At 45.1% G+C, this 18,910-nt stretch overlaps 9 non-coding genes and 1 pseudogene across 9 annotated transcripts; 3 read left to right on the top strand and 7 right to left on the bottom strand.

Moving 5' to 3' along the window:
• Positions 1-584: 584 nt before the first annotated feature.
• LOC138226563 (5S ribosomal RNA) lies at positions 585-703 on the bottom strand (annotated as a pseudogene).
• Positions 704-1,996: 1,293 nt separating this feature from the next.
• On the top strand, positions 1,997-2,138 carry LOC138226577 (U4 spliceosomal RNA). Its single transcript, XR_011184587.1, has one exon. It is a non-coding gene; the product is annotated as a U4 spliceosomal RNA (small nuclear RNA).
• A 5,434-nt stretch (positions 2,139-7,572) lies between these two features.
• On the bottom strand, positions 7,573-7,643 carry trnag-gcc (transfer RNA glycine (anticodon GCC)). The gene has a single exon. It is a non-coding gene; the product is annotated as a tRNA-Gly (tRNA).
• Positions 7,644-7,856: 213 nt separating this feature from the next.
• trnaf-aaa (transfer RNA phenylalanine (anticodon AAA)) lies at positions 7,857-7,938 on the bottom strand. The gene has a single exon. It is a non-coding gene; the product is annotated as a tRNA-Phe (tRNA).
• A 1,400-nt stretch (positions 7,939-9,338) lies between these two features.
• On the bottom strand, positions 9,339-9,420 carry trnas-uga (transfer RNA serine (anticodon UGA)). Its single transcript has one exon. It is a non-coding gene; the product is annotated as a tRNA-Ser (tRNA).
• Positions 9,421-14,255: 4,835 nt separating this feature from the next.
• Positions 14,256-14,397, bottom strand: LOC138226582 (U4 spliceosomal RNA). The gene has a single exon (XR_011184592.1). It is a non-coding gene; the product is annotated as a U4 spliceosomal RNA (small nuclear RNA).
• A 1,170-nt stretch (positions 14,398-15,567) lies between these two features.
• On the bottom strand, positions 15,568-15,709 carry LOC138226575 (U4 spliceosomal RNA). Its single transcript, XR_011184585.1, has one exon. It is a non-coding gene; the product is annotated as a U4 spliceosomal RNA (small nuclear RNA).
• Positions 15,710-15,936: 227 nt separating this feature from the next.
• On the bottom strand, positions 15,937-16,053 carry LOC138226588 (U5 spliceosomal RNA). Its single transcript, XR_011184598.1, has one exon. It is a non-coding gene; the product is annotated as a U5 spliceosomal RNA (small nuclear RNA).
• A 946-nt stretch (positions 16,054-16,999) lies between these two features.
• On the top strand, positions 17,000-17,073 carry trnan-guu (transfer RNA asparagine (anticodon GUU)). The gene has a single exon. It is a non-coding gene; the product is annotated as a tRNA-Asn (tRNA).
• Positions 17,074-18,606: 1,533 nt separating this feature from the next.
• Positions 18,607-18,688, top strand: trnas-uga (transfer RNA serine (anticodon UGA)). Its single transcript has one exon. It is a non-coding gene; the product is annotated as a tRNA-Ser (tRNA).
• Positions 18,689-18,910: the final 222 nt, after the last annotated feature.

The following is an 18,910-nucleotide window of genomic DNA, read 5'->3' as shown; positions in this document are numbered from 1 at the left end:
CCGGTTCGACAGGAGTGGACGCCGCTGCTGGTTCTCGCTGGCTTTTAGTTAGGGGTCCGGAGAAGCATCTCAAGCTAGTTCCACTACTCCTTCCGGACGTTCATTCCCTTTTCAAAGTCAGTCGTTTTGCTGTAGTCTGCGTTCTTTAGGCTGATTATCGAGGTTAGCCTTTATTTGGTCATGGGGGGCCTCGGTACTGTATGCTGAGTCTAAAGACAGTTTCACCCGTTTTCTGATTGCTCGGTTCTGTACCAGTGCAGACATGTCAAACAGTGAATGGCTGTACCTCTATTGTATCCGTGCTCAATGAATGAAATCGGTAACAAATGAATATATGTCTAGTTATACGAAAAACGAGTGGTTTATCGACTCATCTTCATTTGCAGATTTAGAGGCAGCTTCGATATTCGTTTTACAGACGGGTTTTTTTTTTTTGAATATGGGTCACACACATGCCACAGCAACAAAACATCTCTAGAGATGAGGCTATAGATCACCTTTCCATCCTGCAGGTTTTCCTCCCAAAGCCTACGGCACCAACGGCGACCCCTGCTGGCCGGGAGAGCAACCTGGTCGGGAGAGCAACCTGAGCACACCTGGTATTCCCAGGCGGTCTCCCATCCAAGTACTAACCAGGCCCGACTCTGCTTAGCTTCCAAGATCAGACGAGATCGGGCATGTTCAGAGTGGTGTGGCCGTAAGCGAAAGCCCTGGCGCCTGACTCGCTACTTGAAGCTGTGTGTGGCGGGGGCTCCGTGCCCCCCGAGCGGGACTGAAGGATCGTTCGTGTGCAACTCTTTGGAAAGGAGCTGCTTTCCAAATCGCATTGCGTGCCTGGATGTTGGCGAATGCGCTCCCTTGTGTTGGCTCGTCCCGCACTGGAGGAGGACAAAGAATCTGCACGGAGGAGCACCAGGCAAGTCTTCAGTGCACAGCACTCTGGAAACATTTCGGGGCTGTCGCGTGTTTATTTCAGCACGTAAAGCGCACCGGTCCAACACTTCGGCCGGGCGCGCGGCGCCTCCGCCCTCTTGCTGCCCCTGCAGCTGCTTCACTTTTCCCTTTAGTTGCCATCGATTTTTTTGTAGTGCTATACATATACGATTGAGGTATCTTAGAGTTCTCCTTCGAAGACCCAGCACTCTCTTTTCTTTTCCCAGTGTTACTCATATCGGACTTTTTAAACCTAAAAAAAAATGTTTTTTTTTTTCTTTCAATTATAACTGAAGTTTAAACAACTAGTGTTAAGTCCTTATTTTTCTGTAGTCAAAAAAAGCAAAAATTAACATTCAGGTCATGAAAAACTCAAAAAAACTCCCCAACCACTAAACTTTACCTCCCACCTGAGCGCCATCTTGAACGCCCCTACCACCAGAGAATGCTCACGATTTCGGAAGCTGTCTCCGGGACGTGCTGATTCCACACATCCTGAATAAATCATGATATTGTTAGTTGCTGTAGCTAGACGTTCAAATGAGTTTCATGGCCAGATGGACTGTTTCCTCCAGCGGTATAATATTGCAGTGAGACAGCACGATGCCTGCAAGACTATGTCACGCTAAACGCCACAGATTGTGTTTGTCCGTTCGTGTCAGTCGTCCCGCAGCCACGGGAAGTGGGACACAAACATGCTGCAATGCTTTCAAGACGTTAGGATTTGTTTGTGCAACATCCAAGAGGAGTACTTGTGGCTTGAATGTGAACTGTACGTGCCCGCCCCCTTTCCTCTGTAGTGCATGAGTTCCTCCCGGCATGCCCTTCGTCATTGTTCTGTCATCTTGTATTTAAAGGGTTGTATTTCTGCTGCTGAAAATAAGCAACGGTTTTCTCACAACGCCCTTTGTTCCCAACGGAGCCCTTGTCTGTCATGAAATTCTTCAAAACCTCAAGCTAGAAGAAGAAGAAGACGACAAATATGAAGCGTTATAGCAACGACATGCCATGACACGATCGATAACGATTTCCATAGGATCCCCGCGGTTGCCTGGCAACCGTCAGCTTTGCGCAGTGGCAGTATCGTAGCCTGTGAGGGTTAGCCGAGGCGTGATTATTGCTAGTTGAAAACTTTTCCCAATACCCCGCTTCCGCCGGTTTGCAATACAATCGGCGAAAGCAATTTTTGACAGTCTCGTCAGAGACTGAGCAAGGTGTTTAAAGACAGATTTGGTCACGGTGATATCATGGTAGAAAGAAACGAACTTGTTACGTGTCAACAGGAACGCTCTTTCAGCTTTATGCAGAGAACAGCGTCTGTCGAGATTACTTTTGTGTCAGCGCGAAACGCCGTGTGCTTGTCAGTATGATTTCATATTGCTCGTAGCGGCGCCTGGCTTTTGTCTGTCAAACGTTAGGTTGCGCTTCTTCATGCTGCATCGTCGGCATGAGTGGAGCATTTTAAACGTCTGTACTTACTGCGCCCCATAAGAAATCGTTTGTCCCCATTCAAAAGAGATTGTGCGATGTCCTGCAGCGTTCGCAAAGCAAACCTTTGACAGTTTGAAAAGAGGAATTTATTCTGCTTCCTGTGCGTGCAGTAGTTACAAAGTTGAACGTCTTTACACGATCTGCTGCAGTTTTCAGTGGGTGGGCTTTGTCAAATGGCTTGGAAAAACGCACTGTGTTTCGGCTCGGGAAACATCATGAGCAGTGTCCTGCATGTTTTCTGTGTATAGCTGTCTTTTAACGCGTACAGAATTCATTCGAAATCATTGATTTCTCCAATTAACAAGGGTCCCTTTTTGAACCTGCCAGAAGCATTCTTACAATGTAACAGATTTACTCCGGGGAAGGGCAGCATGACATTGAGAGTAGCTCAAGCTTTCAGCACCTTTATCTGACTGCATGTATGCAGACTCTGCTCAGAATCCCCTGTAAGATTCTCCTTCAATTCCGTTTTGCAGTGCTTTAGCTCTTTCAAAAGGCTTCGCTTTGCTAGTCACAATCCAAGGCTCATGACAGCATTTGAAAACATTCGTAACTGCGTTGGCCGGGAATCGAACCTGGGTTAACTGCTTTGAAGGCAGCTATGCGCAACACTGGCTCGCTCCAGAATAAATCTCGCGTCGAGGGCATATTTTTTTCCATTTTACCGTGAGTCGGGCTCAGCTGCACAGAGGAGAGAGCAGAGCAATGAGGTCACGGGGACAGGGGAGTCACACGCTGGCGGTTTGAATACGCGGAAGATCACTGAGGGATCCACAGTATATGGACCCTCCGTGCGCCATCAGTCCGCACTCCGGACTCTGAATCCTGCCATCCGAGTTAAGATCTCGGCGGAACCTGAGGCGCAGTTCCTTCTTAAAACGTAATCTGGTGAGCATTTCTAGAATCGTACTTGTATAGATGCAGCCTTTAATGTGTTGCTAGGTTAAAATTGATGACTTCTTGTATTTCAGTAGGCAACTGCCCTCTTGATTTCGGATTTAATTTCTTTATTACAGGGGCGCTTTTATGAAGACAGAGTCATGTTCAGGTACTTTGCTTGATGGAGGAAGCTCATTTCGGACTCTGTGATCTGCTCACCTGGAAAGGTCTGCTATACTACTACAAGAGAGAAGTAGAGTCTGGAAGAAGGGACAATTTTATGATGCTTTGGAAGATAATGTTTTTTTTTTCTTATACTGAAAATGAAAGGTAGTTGTTTCTATATGGACTCAGTCTTTGGAATTTGTATATATATATTTCAGTGATCCCTCAGCCATTCCTTCTGTATTGTAATTCAATTTCTCTTTTAAAATTCCTTCCCCACTTCTAGGACCTGCAGTTGCTGAACTCCACAATGGCTTCTATTGGAAAGTCTGTGACTGAGACCAAGTAAGTGCTCACTTTTTTATGAAACCATTATTTATTTTGGAGCAATGAGCAATTCTTATATAAATGCAATAAAATCATTATGCTCAAACTATGAGAGAGAAAATTAAGGATAATTTAAGAAATCAGTCTTAGCTTGTTTCTATACACAGATGGTATTATTTATTTTCAAAGGAAACCCGCGAGGATTCCCCTGGTGTGCAAGATGTGCCTGAATACTCTTGATCAGCTTCCTGCTCACTTGAAGAGGGCGTGTATGAAGCACGCCACGGCAGAAAACATCAGGATGGCCTCTCAACAGGCGAGGGAGGACATGATGAATCACCTGAAGAACGGGGTCATCGTGGATTACCACAGAATAGAGATCGTGTCTGGTGAGGCAAACAGGATAGTGGTTGTAAGACTGCTAGAGTCCTTGGGCCTTTTTGTACATGGGAAGCCTGAAGACACATTGGCAAGGTGAGATATTTTTAATCTGTAAGGCTTCTGTAGTTTCTTTTTGAAATCATTGTTACAACATATTATGTAAAAGCATGTTGAAAAGAATCTACCTGCATTCCAGCGGCCCTGAGCAAGAGGCCGCAGTCCAGGAGGAAGAGATGCCAGAGGCTGCTCTAGAAACTGAAACAGAAGCGGATAAGGAAGGGGAAGATGTGAGCTCTGAAGAACTCTATCAGCAGTAAGACTTTTTATTTTTCAGATGTATCTATTTTTTACTAAAATTCTAATTTGTCTTATAGGTATAAAATGTTTAAACCGGTGTTTTATATCCTTACAGGCCCTGAGTAGTTAAAAAGTATCAGCAGGCCGGAAGAGAGTGGCCCAAGCTGGACTCTATAGAAAGCACTCCCTGGATGCTCCTCTCCTGATTGGATTCAAACAGTACCTTACCAAGGATCTGGGAGTGGCAAATTATTCTCAGGAGGTATTTATTTTTTAAAGGCATTTAAAATTAAGCAATGGTATCTTCATTGTAAATGTTTTTATTTCTTAGCTTAAAATTCACCCATGTGAAATGATGTCAGCCATAAACATCATGACTCTATATTTCCTACCTGAATCTATTCTACTTAAATTATTACATTATACACAATTTGAGTTCATTTTAAAAAGTAAAAGGTAATGAAAGGAATGCATTTTCATAAGAAAGATAATACCGATATGCATGTGATAATCTTCCTTATATCATGTAGTGCATCATTTGGACACTTTGTGGGCTTCAAATACAAAGAAAATCATGTTCTATGGTACAAGATAAATACAAAACTTAAGCTTTTATTTTAATTAGATTTGTTTATAAAGCATAAGCAATCATTTATTACATCGCTTCTTGAATTAAATCTTTTGACAAGAGGTAAGACTTCTGTTACATTTAAACCCATGTTTAGCTGTGTTTTTTAGATTTAACTGAACCAATTTCTGTGTGTGCTAATGTCCTTGAATTCTGACAACATCACACTAAATTACATGATATAAAACAGCTAATGTTTCTAGAGATAAAGTTTCTGAGATGCTTCTAATTACTTTTTATTACCAGGGACAGTTTAATTCACCTTGTACAGTACTGTAAGACCAAGATGCTTTTTTTAAAAGTTATTTAACATTTTATAGAACTTTGTCTACTATGGCAACATGATGTGCTTGGTGAAACTTGGAAAAATACTGCTTGGCCACTTATCTTAAGATAAAGATAGGATAAAGGTTTATCTTTTGCACCTACCTGACCCCCAGGGAAGGCCAATGCTTTCTAAGTTGATGGTTCCCTACAGTAGACTGTACTTTAATTTCAAAGGTAATGTATATTGACCCAAATCAGTTTTGGAATCCAATCTACTGACGAGATGGAGCACATCCTTTTTTCAGGATTTTAGCATCATACGTTTGGTATATTTAGTCCCTAATGCTGAAAGAAATGATCATAGAACATTTGGACACTTTGTGGGCTTGAAATACAAAGCAAATCATGTTCTATGGTACAAGATAAATACAAAACTTAAGCTTTTATTTTAATTAGATTTGTTTATAAAGCATAAGCAATCATTTATTACATTAATATATGTAAAAATAACATTTTAGCATCATACGTTTAGTATATTTAGTCCCTAATGCTGAAAGAAATGATCATAGAACATGACATCTAACCTTACCTGCGGTGTTTTTAATCCCTATTGCTCAATGCACGGTGAAAGCATTCCATACATGTGTCTGACAATGAGGAATAGGCCCCTGAGACAGTCATTTGCCTGTTTCACAAATGATCGTATTTTACTAGAGATTCTGTTTGGGATTCAGATGTGCATTCGGACAGCAATCCCTTTCAAGAAATGATACGTTCTGGATGAGGTCAAAGGTGCTGGAACACTGTATCTAGGATGTGTTTGCAGAGACTGTGTGTCTCCTGCTTCAACGCAGTGATAAACAGATGTGCTCCTTTAATTTATTGGTACATGCCCAGGGCAGTAAGCAGTCTGAGGATTTATTTCCAGATGGCATAGAGCAGTGAAGCAGTGAAGTAGTGCAAAACACTGGATCATTATATTATTAGAATCTATTCTACTTAAATTATTACATTATACTCAATTTGAGTTCATTTTAAAAAGTAAAAGGTAATGAAAGGAATGCATTTTCATAAGAAAGATAATACCGATATGCATGTGATAATCTTCCTTATATCATGTAGTGCGTCATTTGGACACTTTGTGGGCTTGAAATACAAAGAAAATCATGTTCTATGGTACAAGATAAATACAAAACTTAAGCTTTTATTTTAATTAGATTTGTTTCTAAAGCATAAGCAATCATTTATTACATTAATATATGTGAAAATAACATTTTAGCATCATATGTTTAGTATATTTAGTCCCTAATGCCGAAAGAAATGATCATTTGTTTAACATGCACGGGTCTGTCTCAAAGGATGCAGTACTCCTGAAGGGTCTCAAACCCTACATTTCGGATGCCTAGCTGTATCCCTCACATGTGGCACCTCAGAATGACTTCTAACCTTACCTGTGGTGTATTCAGTCCCTATTGCTCAATGCACGGTGTACATACTGCATACATGTGTCTTGAGAATGAGGAATGGGCCCCTGAGACAGTCATTTGCCTGTTTCACAAACAGGGACCTGGACCTAGACCTGGCCCGTACAGGGCTCAAACCCGCGACCTTGGCGTTATTAGCACCACGCTCTAACCAACTGAGCTAACCAGCCTCACGACAGTGCTCCTCTCTGTGCTGCAAAAAATCAAACTCAGGGAATTTCTTTTGTCCTCCTTTGAATAGAAAGCCGTGTAATCAGTGTACGGGCTTTCTCGTGCAGTTTCATGGTTCTTGTAACCCAAATCCTACACTGGCCTGAAGTGCCCCCCCATTTCACAGCATTTTTCAGCTGATTTAAAATGTACCTAAAGGAGAAGCATTATTGAAGACCATCAATTACCAAGAGCTTTTGTCAAAGGTTTTGGTGGTCATTTTGAATGACCACAGAGCGCTATGACCTCGGTTTTACATCTCATCCAAAAGACAGCGCCCTTTTACAACACAGCATCTCCGTCACTATACTGGGGCATTGGGACCCGCACAGACCTCAGGGTGAGCGCCCCCCCGCCGGCACCATTAACACCGCTTCCAGCTGGAAGCTTTGTTTTTCCCTGTAGCTCATCCAGGTACTGACCTGGCTCACACCTGCTTAGCTTCAGTGGGTTTTCAGTTGCGAGTTGCAAGGGGATGCAAGTGATGGAGCCGCTCGCTGCAAAAGCCACTGCATTGGCCGGGAATCGAACCCGAGCCTCCCGCGTGGCAGGCGAGAATTCTACCACTGAACCACCAATGCTCAGTGCCTGGGCCTTCAAAAAAGATGCTTTTTTGGTGCTCTGTGCAAAACGCGTCGACATCTGCTTCCAGCTGCAAAATGCCATTTGCGGACGCTGAAGAACTTATTTCTAAGGCAGCGGGTACAAGCGATTGGGCGTTTTAAAACCACCAGGAACAGCAAAGAGGCGCGCTTCTTTGCTTGAGCCGAAACACACCGACTGAAAGTGGACAACGTAGTCGGCAGGATTGGAACCTGTGCGGGGAGACCCCAATGGATTTTTAGTCCATTGCCTTAACCACTCAGCCACGACTACAGCAAGCCCCACTGCCGCTGCGTTCTTGCTACAATCTTACCTGGATCGCGAGGCGCCGGCGGAAGCCTATTTCAAAGTCGTTCTCCGTTTCAAAAAAACATTTCCAAAATACAAGCCTTGCAGACAGACACGCCTCAGAGGACTTAAGGGTGGCTTCATGTCGGAATGATAAAGTCTCCCCGTCCGGACATGAAAATGCCACTTTGTTACACACAAAAAAAGAATCAACAACAGAGAAATGCCCACAAGCATTTGAAAAGCCGCACCACGTCGCACTTGAAATAGCTCTTACATTAGTGGTAGACACAGGAATCGCCTTTTTATTTACGCTCTTACCAACGCGATGGAAAGCAAAACAAAGCAAAGCAGAGCAAAACAAAACGAACAAACGAAAACCCTCACGTCCTGCACTTGCATATAACCCCGTTACGTGCCCAAGCGGTATTGTACGTCATCCTAGCACTGCACCCCGGGTCGTACGGTATATGGGAACGAGCACACGCCACGAATCGTCTCGAATCACTCCCTACAGCTGTAAGGCGCCTTGAAGCGTGCACCCCCAACATTCTTCTTTGCGCATCTGTGAAAGGTAAACTCTTGAGCAAACTCTGAACCAGCTCTAAGGAAACTAATCCGATTAGACGTTACTTTGACTCATCTTCTTACGCTCAGTGCCGGATTGCTCAAACTCCAGCTAGGGTTAGGGTTAGCATTCCCACGCTACTTAGACACTTTGTTTACGCTCAGTGCTGGATTTTGGGAACTTCAGGACGAGTGGGAATTTTCTCCTATCTGTCCATTCTGTTTTGTTTTGGAGACTCTTGGCTGCCTATGTTGTTCAGTGCACCGTGAAGGAAACATTTTCCAAAACTGTGTCAGCTCAAAAGTTGTAAGAAAACCTCTCCAGGTGCTTTAACTCTCTTCATTTTTGTCATTTAATGTGACACTCGATGTATAACTGGAGCCTCACATATGCAAATGGTGAGGCTCCAGTTCGACACCCAGTTCCACACCACTTTACAGTATATGACAAAAGCATGGCAGACTGTGCCGGACCAGCTGGTAACTTCCGCTTATTTTGACCATATTAAACATTGGAAATCTTCCCACTTGCATTTGTGACACTTGATTTTGGCTCCACCTAAGACACTCTTAAATCTTCAAACACTTTTCTCTTCTCCCGCAACACACTTGTCTGTCGGCACTATGTGGCAGCGTTGCATGACAACCCATCTCACCACGGAAAGAAACCTAACAGCTTTGGTAAGAGAGTAGAATTACCTGAAGAACTGCTTTTTATGGAAGCAGGACCAAGCGATGTAGCATTTTTATAGTACCAGGAAAGGAGAAGCGGCACTTCGCCTTTGCCGCACAGGCACAAGGTGACGTGCGGCAGACGCCGTAGTCGGCAGGATTCGAACCTGAGCGGGGAGTCCCCAATGGATTTCAAATCCATCGCCTTAACTACTCGGCCACGACTACAGCGAGCTCGCCGCCGCCGCATTCCTCCTATAATCTAACACGGAGTGCGAGGTGGCTGCGGAAACCTTTTTAAAGTCGCTCTCTGTTAAAAAAAAAACCTTTCACAAGATACATGCCGGCAGACAGACACGCCTCAGAGGGTTTAAGGCTGGCTTCACGTTCAAATGATAAAGTCTCCCCGTCCGGATGTCAAAATGCAACTTTGGCAGACAGAAAAAACATCAACAAACCACAAATGTGGACAAGGATTTTACAAGCTGCACCACACTGCACTTTCAAAAGCATTTACATTCGTGTTAGACGCAGGAATTGTCTTTGTTTTGCGCGCTTACGAACGCCATAGAAAACGAAACAAAACAAAAGCCCTCAGCTCCTGTACTTGATTATAACGCCGTTACGTGTCGAAGCAGGAATTTACGTCATCTTACCACTGCAACATGGGGAATAGAGGGAAATGAACACACGCTACGAATCGTCTCAATCACTCCCTAGAGTCGTAAGGCACATTGAAGGGTGCACCCCCATCATTAATCGTTGGGCCTCTGTAAAAGGAAAGCTGTTGAGCAGTCTTTGAAACAGCTCGGATGAAACACTTGATTGCTTCCATGTGCATCTGGAGCCCACTTCTTATTTTCACTTCACGCCGCCCAAAGCATTTCTAAAACAGGAGATTCGCGTTTGGGAATGCGCCCTGCCCTACAAATAAAACAGGTCTACGGGTCTGAAACCTGCTCCACGGAAAACAGTTCTGTTGCGCTTTTGATCAAAGGGAGATTCTCTGTTCTTACTTTTTGATGACATAACACCCAAAGGGGCCTCTTTGGAGCTGGATTCCAACCAGCATCCTAAAGTTTCTTGGCGGTATCCTTTACAGTCCTCTGTTCGGTCGACAAGGAACAGAAGGGGGCAGCTTTCCTCACACATACAGTGCAATGTACTGTAGTGTTCCCCTTCATTGAATTCGCAGTTCTGCATCAGACCTCTAACTCGTTTCCTTAGCTTGGATTTAAGCCACGAAGCAGGCTTCTACTGTATAAACGTCTAGAGGAATCACAAACTATTTGAGAGGCCATCATCCCAGGGGGAACTGACAAAGTCTATCCCTAAACACCTAGCGCAGTCTCTCGAGAGACTGTCAAAAATCGCTTTCTCCGTTTGTGCTGCAAGTAAGTGAAAACGCGGTCTCAACCCAGAGCCACTTGGCAGCAGTGGCACGTAAATACTGTTACTGCCACTGCTCGATACCGACGTTAGCCTACTATACCATGTTCAGCCACCGCTAGAAAATGTAAGGCTCTAGTACTGGAGCAAACAAAAGGAGGGCCAACGTCGAACGGGCACACATGTCAGACATGGAAACCGACAAGAGTGGGATTTGAACTCATACATGCAGAGCACAATGGATTAACAAGCCATCGCCTTAACCACTCAGCCACCTCGTGAACAGAACTGGGCTGTCCAGAAATGGGTTGGCGCGCTCCAGATGATCTTTTTCTTTTTTTTCCCTCGTACTCGAGGGTCCTTTTCCTGTTCCACATGCGATTTCAACATTTTCCTTGGGAGATGTCAAGCCAGCAAGCCACTGCTGTGGTTCAGTGGCCAGTGTGGAGTTCAGTGGCCCTGTTGTACACAGAAAGCACATTGAGCTCCTTGGACATGAAAAGTTCCAGATAAAAGCCATTTGTCATCCTTTCTCTTGGTGTCGATGTTGCTATTGTATGTAAAGGTGGCAACTTGCTCAGCGAGCAGGCGGAGCACACACCGAATGCAGATGTGTCTGAGTGGCGTGTCCAAGTGGCTGCAAAAGGACAATACTCCCGGGGTGCCGTGGCTTAGTTGGTTAAAGCGCTTGTCTCTTAAACAGGAGATCCTGGGTCCGAATCCCAGTGGTGCATTCTTTGTTCTGTCTTCTCGAACAGAACTGGTCCTTACAGACAACCGCCTACGGCTAGACTTAATTAAATGCAAGTATTCATTTCCTGTCTTGAATGACTTGTTTTTCTTAAAATGGATGCAACTTGCAAAACATGAAATACAAACCTCGCTAATCAGCGCTCGCGGCTGGCAAAAAAAAAAGAAGTCAGCAATGTTTTTTTCTTTAACCTTAAGCCTGCTAATGGAGAAGAAACTAGTCGCCACATCACATACATCCGTTTCAACGATAAGAAGGTAACAACTATCCTCACTCCAGAGTAAATCTCACGTTGAGGGCATATTTTTTTCCACTTTACCATGAGTCGGGCTCAGCTGCAGAGAGGCGAGAGCAGAGCAATGAGGTCAGGGGGACAGGGGAGTCACACGCTGGCAGTTTGAACACGCGGAAGATCACTGAGGGATCCACAGTATGTGGACCCTCCGTGCGCCATCATTCCACACTCCAGACTCTGAATCCTGCCATCCGAGTTAAGATCTCGGCGGAACCTGAGGCGCAGTTCTTTCTTAAAACGTAATCTGGTGAGCATTTCTAGAATCGTACTTGTATAGATGCAGCCTTTAATGTGTTGCTAGGTTAAAATTTATGACTTCTTGAACTTCAGTAGGCAACTGCCCTCTTGATTTCGGATTTAATTTCTTTATTACAGGGGCGCTTTCATGATGACAGAGTCATGTTCAGGTACTTTGCTTGATGGAGGAAGCTCATTTCGGACTCTGTGATCTGATCACCTGGAAAGGTCTGCTGTACTACTACAAGAGAGAAGTAGAGTCTGGAGGAAGGGACAATTTTATGATGCTTTGGAAGGTAATGTTTTTTTTTTCTTTGAAATCGAAATGAATCAGAATATCAGTGCAAAAGACAAACTCTTGGTTTGGTTTAAAGAGATATGGTTTTAAAACAGACAAAATGTAGAAAACAGGTGTTTCTCACTTTTGGAAAAGAATGGACCGGGGATAATATTTTACTAGTTGCAGTGCTAAGCTCACTGGGTTACAGTCCTGCAGTGTCACACCAGGGCCAGTGGTGCAATGGATAATGTGTCTGACGATGGATTAGGAGTTTGGAGGTTCGACTCCTGCCTGGCGCTGGTTGTTTTTAAACGCATCAGGCTACTCCCTTAGTAGCCTGTGCTACTTACTGCATTGTAATCGTACCCAGTAAGAGATTTCCTTCATGTAAATGAACTGCACCTGACAGCTTTAGAAAAACACCTGGGCTCAGTACGGTGCTGAGAGCTCAAGTTGTGTATAATGTAATAATTTAGGTAGAATAGATTCTAATAATATAATGATCCAGTGTGCTGCACTACTTCACTGTTTCACTGCTCTATGCCTTCTGGAAATAAATCCTCAGACTACTTACTGCCCTGGGCATGTACCAATAAATTACAGGAGCACATCTATATATCACTGCGTTGAAGCAGGAGACACAATCACTGCAAACACATCCTAAATACAGTGTTCCAGCACCTTTGACCTCATCCAGAACGTATCATTTCTTGAAAGGAATTGCTGTCCGAATGCACATCTGAATCCCAAACAGAATCTCTAGTAAAATCCGATCATTTGTGAAACAGGTAAATGTCTCAGGGGCCCATTCCTCATTCTCAAGACACATGTATGCAGTACGTACACCATGCATTGAGCAATAGGGATTAAAGACACCACAGGTAAGGTTAGAAGACATTCTGACTATATTCTAAAATATTGGACTCATATTCTTATGATGGCAGACATGAGTCTGTGTTTAAAACCGGGGTTAATGGACATTATATGACTGTCAATTCTGTTTTGTTTTGGAGACTCTTGGCTGCCTATGTGGTACAGTGCAGCGTGAAGAAAACATTTTCCAAAACTGTGTCAGCTCAAAAGTTGTAAGAAAACCTTTCCAGCTGCTTTAACTCTCTTCATTTTTGTCATTTAATTGTCTGTCGGCACTATGTGGCAGCGTTGCATGACAACCCATCTCACCACGGAAAGGAACCTAACAGCTTTTGTAAGAGAGGAGAAAACGACCTGGCCTGTATGGAGATCGAACCCACGACCTTGGCGGTATTAGCACCACGCTCTAACCAACTGAGCTAACCAGCCTCACGACAGCAATCCTCTCTGTGCTGCAAAAAATCGAACTCAGGGAATTTCTTTTGCCCTCCTTTGAATAGAAAGCCGTGTAATTCAGTGTACGGGCTTTCTCGTGCAGTTTCATGGTTCTTGTAACCCAAATCCTACACTGGCGTGAAGTGACCCCCCATTTCACAGCATTTTTCAGCTGATTTAAAATGTACCTAAAGGAGAAGCATTATTGAAGACCATCAATTACCAAGAGCTTTTGTCAAAGGTTTTGGTGGTCATTTTTAATGACCACAGAGCGCTGTGACCTCGGTTTTACATCTCATCCAAGAGACAGCGCCCTTTTACAACACAGCGTCTCCGTCACTATGCTGGGGCATTGGGACCCGCACAGACCTCAGGTTGAGCGCCCCCCCACCGGCACCATTAACACCGCTTCCAGCTGGAAACTTTGTTTTTCCCTGTAGCTCACCCTCATCCGGGTACTGACCTGGCTAACAAATGCTTTGCTTCAGTGGGTTTTCAGTTGCGAGTTGCAAGGGGATGCAAGTGATGGAGCCGCTCGCTGCAAAAGCCACTGCTTTGGCTGGGAATCGAACCAGAGCCTCCCACGTGGGAAGTGAGAATTCTACCACTGAACCACCAATGCTCAGTACCCAGGCCTTCAAAAAAGACGCTTTTTTGGTGCTCTGTTAAAAAAGCGTCGACATTACCTCTTTCAAAAGGCTTCACTTTCCTAGTCACATTCCAAGGCTCATTGAACCCGGGCTGTTTCCTCCAGCGGTATAGTATTGCAGTTAGACAGCACGATGCCTGCAAGACTATGTCACGCTCTGACGAGACTGTCAAAAATTGCTTTCGCCGATTGTATTGCAAACCGGCGGAAGCGGGGTATTGGGAAAAGTTTTCAACTAGCAATAATCGCGCCTCGGCTAAACCTCACAGGCTACGATACTGCCAATGCGCAAATCTGACGGTTGCCAGGCAACCGCGGGGATCCTATGGAAATCGTTATCAATCGTCTCATGGCATGTCGTTGCTGTAACGCTTCATATTTGTCGTCTTCTTCTTCTAGCTTGAGGTTTTGAAGAATTTCATGACAGACAAGGGCTCCGTCGGGAACAAAGGGCGTTGTGAGAAAACCGTTGCTTATTTTCAGCAGCAGAAATACAACCCTTTAAATACAAGATGACAGAACAATGACGAAGGGCATGCCGGGAGGAACTCATGCACTACAGAGGAAAGGGGGCGGGCACGTACAGTTCACATTCAAGCCACAAGTACTCTTCTCGGATGTTGCACAAACAAATCCTAACGTCCTGAAAGCATTGCAGCATGTTTGTGTCCCACTTCCCGTGGCTGCAGGACGACTGACACGAACAGACAAACACAATCTGTGGCGTTTAGTGTGACATAGTCTTGCAGGCATCGTGCTGTCTCACTGCAATACTATACCGCTGGAGGAAACAGCCCGGGTTCGATGAGCCTTGGAATGTGACTAGGAAAGTGAAGCCTTTTGAAAGAGGTAAAGCACTGCACAACGGAACTGAGGGAGAATCTTACAATGATTTCGAATGAATTCTGTATGCGTTAAAAGACAGCTATACACAGAAAACATGCAGGACACTGCTCATGATGTTTCCCGAGCCGAAACACAGTGCGTTTTTCCAAGCCATCTGACAAAGCCCGCCCACTGAAAACTGCAGCAGATCGTGTAAAGACGTTCAACTTTGTAACTACTGCACGCACAGGAAGCAGAATAAATTCCTCTTTTCAAACTGTCAAAGGTTTGCTTTGCGAACGCTGCAGGGCATCGCACAATCTCTTTTGAACGGGGACAAACGATTTCTTATGGGGCGCAGTAAGTACAGACGTTTAAAAAGCTCCACTCATGCCGACGATGCAGCATGAAGAAGCGCAACCTAACGTTTGACAGACAAAAGCCGGGCGCCGCTACGAGCAATATGAAATCAAACTGACAGCACACGGCGTTTCGCGCTGACTCAAAAGTGATCTCGACAGACGCTGTTCTCTGCATAACGCTGAAAGAGCTAAAGAGCGTTTCTGTTGAGACGTAACAAGCTTGTTTCTTTCTACCATGATGTTACCATGACAAAATCTGTCTTTAAACACCTTGCTCAGTCTCTGACGAGACTGTCAAAAATTGCTTTCGCCGATTGTATTGCAAACCGGCGGAAGCGGGGTATTGGGAAAAGTTTTCAACTAGCAATAATCGCGCCTCGGCTAAACCTCACAGGCTACGATACTGCCACTGCGCAAAGCTGACGGTTGCCAGGCAACCGCGGGGATCCTATGGAAATCGTTATCAATCGTCTCATGGCATGTCGTTGCTGTAACGCTTCATATTTCACAGCATATTCCCGCCCCCCAAAGAAAAGAGCGCCAATCAGAGAGGCGGAGACCGAGGACTCGCAGAGCAGACGGCCACAGTCGCCGTAATAAGAGCGATTGTGAGCGGTTTTAGTTTCTCTCTTTGACCAGCCCAGCTGCGCCCCACCCGAAGGCAGGGAAGCACAAAAATTGTATGGAACTCATTCATGTTCCTCTCCATGGAAATCTTTAGTAAAAGGCAAAAGATTTGTACGAGATGAAGAGAAACCAGAGTGCGTGGCTGGACAGCTGCAGGAGCCCAGGCCGCCTTCAAGGCCTCTGCCCTGCCGGTCGTGGTTGGCAATGCACCTGGCCTTACAAACGAGCCAGTGGGGCCCGTTCAGCTCTGGGCTCATCGCCTGCGGCTCTCGGCTTACCTGGCAGGGGAGATACCTTGATCAGCCTGTAGTTAGAGTAGTTGGATTGTTTTCTTGTTTTGTGGAAGCAGTGTTTGTTTTGCAGTTTGAGATGGCAACCTTTGGATCCCGCAAGAATGCTGTACGTTTTGAGCTTTTGGATGACCTCTTCATGGATTGTATGCAGTTCAGCAGAAAAGTGTTACAGAAGGAACGTGGCTTTGAACCTCGGCACTTGGATTTCATCTTCGCTCTCCCAGGTCAGAAAGCATTTGAGGTTGTTTTTGCTACCTATTCTCTGTTTGAACAATGTGTGGATGTGTTTGAGGCAAAAAGAGGGAAAGTTCCTGCCCTTGAGAAGATCAACTTGCAGCCTCTGACAGAGAGAGAGAGGAAAACGGTGCATGTTGTTATGTTCTCGGAACTGGCAAAGACGGAGGACATTCACACCTGGCTTAAGCAGTACTGCACCGTCCACCATGGAACTGAGGTTAGAGATGTTGACGGTATAAAAACAGGAGCAAGGAAATTCGAGGTTCGCTTGCTACCGGACAATGTAAATGGAGGCTTAAGGCACCTGCCCTCTACAATCCGGCTGGGCGCCTGCAATGGCTATGTTTTTTATGTGGGACAACCAAAGGTGTGTCGGCGCTGTGGTGTTGTGGGACACCTGGCATCGTCCATACATTTCAAAATCCATACAGCTTGTGAAAGATGAAATCCATTTCTTGGTTGTCAGTGGAAAAAGATTGCCGGCTGCAAGAAGCGCAAGTGATTGTTTTCTTTGACCATAAACCTGCAAATGTAGGGAGCACAAGCGGCCGTCAGTCTCTGTGGCGCAATCGGTTAGCGCGTTCGGCTGTTAACCGAAAGGTTGGTGGTTCAAGCCCACCCAGGGACGCATGTCTCAGTTTTTCCAATGTAAACATCATCACCGCTAAAGAAGATGGCGCAGAAGGCTCCACAGTCGAAACGCTGTGCTTCTTTTCTTCTCTTTTCAGCATGGAGTAAACCTTTGCTTGATCCTTTGCAGCCTACGCATGCTGACACAGCTACCTTTCTCTTAACGCGCCTCAATCATTATTCACCAAAACCATCAGCAGAATGTGTCGCCTTTGTGGTGATGTCACTCCTCTGCTTCACAAATGTCCTTAGTGACGGACCATTTCTTTCTGCCATTTTTCCGGAGCGGTTATTGATTGCTCCATCATTTCCCTCATACTTTCCATCCCTAGATTGAAAAAAAAAAAAACAGAAACAGGCTGACAGGACGACAATCAAATTGCAAAAACTCATCAAAGCACTCGATAGAGTATTTGAATCCACAAGTAGCTACGAGCAACTTTGTCCTGGCTTGCATGAAAGTCGGAAAATGTCAAAAAGAAAAAGATGGTGGCTTTTTCATATCTGTTCTTTTATTTTTAGTTCGTTGGCTCTTCTGTCCATTGTCCTCCTGCCTGGCTCTTGACCTGTGACTGTCTGAACGCACACATTAGACTTTCAGGCGGGGGATTTGTCCTGAGCCTCTGTGAAAGACCCACCCACCCCCATAAATAACTGCTCTAGAAACACATGAATGCAAAACTAAACCACAGCTTAAAGAGGAGCTCCAACTCAGTGCCATACTAATGTAAACGAAGTAATACTAAGACATGTTCTTATGGATTTGTCTTACCTTGAGATATGTAATTGGATTTCAGGATTAACTTCCTCATTCAATGTACTGGTGATTTTTTGCCTGGTCAGTACCTGGGTGGGAGACCTCCAGCGAACAATTAAGCTTGCTGCTGGAAGTGGTGTTAAGAGACTCTTAGGATCTTCCAGAGGTGTCTGTCCAATAGCACTAGTTAGTTGCCTTAGAGCTGGCTCAAACATTGCTCAAGAGTCTACCTTTCACAGATGCGCAAAGATGAATGATGGGGGTGCACGCTTCAAGGAGCCTTCCAACTGTAGGGACCGATTAGAGACGATCCGTAGCATGTGTTCGTTTCCATATACGCCCCGTGTCTCAACGGTAGGACAGAGTCAAATACTGCCTCGACACGTAACAGCGTTATATTAAACCGCAGGACTTGAGGGCTGTTTTGTTTGAATGTTCAAGGCATTGGTAAGAGCGTAGGTCAAGGGCCATTGGTGCATCTCCTGTAACTGGAGTAAAAATGCTATTCAAAGTGCAGTGACTAAAATCGTCGTCCACATGTCTCCGTTGTTGATTGCTTTCTGTCTAAGAACGTTCTGTTTCATGTCCGAACGGGGAGACTTTATCATTCCAACTTGAAGCCACCCTTAAGTCCTCTGAGGTGTGTGTGTGTGTGTGCTTGCACGTATGGCGTAAAAACGGAGAGCGAACTTGAAAAAAGTTGCCTCCACTGCCGCCGCCGCCTCGCACTCCCTGTTCGATTGTAGCAAGAAGGCAGCGGCCGCAGCGCTCGCTGTAGTCGTGGCCGAGTGGTTAAGGTGACAGACTTGAAATCTGTTGGGGTCTCCCCGCGCAGGTTCAAATCCTGCCGACTACGGCGTCCTTTGCATTTGGTTGCGTGCGTGCGTGTAAAAGGACCAGCGCCGTTCCGTTTTCGCTGGGACCTTTAACACTCTAAATCGCCTGGACCCGCAGCCTGTGAAATCGATTCTTCAGCACCCACGATGGACGCTTTGCCGCTGGACACAGATAACGATGCTTTTCTGCAACGAGCTTTCCAGCTGAATTTTCTCAGCAGCTCCGTACTGAACCTGTTCTC

The sequence above is a fragment of the Lepisosteus oculatus genome, unplaced genomic scaffold (assembly GCF_040954835.1).
Source record: "Lepisosteus oculatus isolate fLepOcu1 unplaced genomic scaffold, fLepOcu1.hap2 HAP2_SCAFFOLD_138, whole genome shotgun sequence".
Taxonomy (NCBI): Eukaryota; Metazoa; Chordata; class Actinopteri; order Semionotiformes; family Lepisosteidae; genus Lepisosteus; species Lepisosteus oculatus.
Note: the sequence above shows the minus strand (reverse complement) of the source record. Positions and strands in the feature narration are given on the sequence as shown.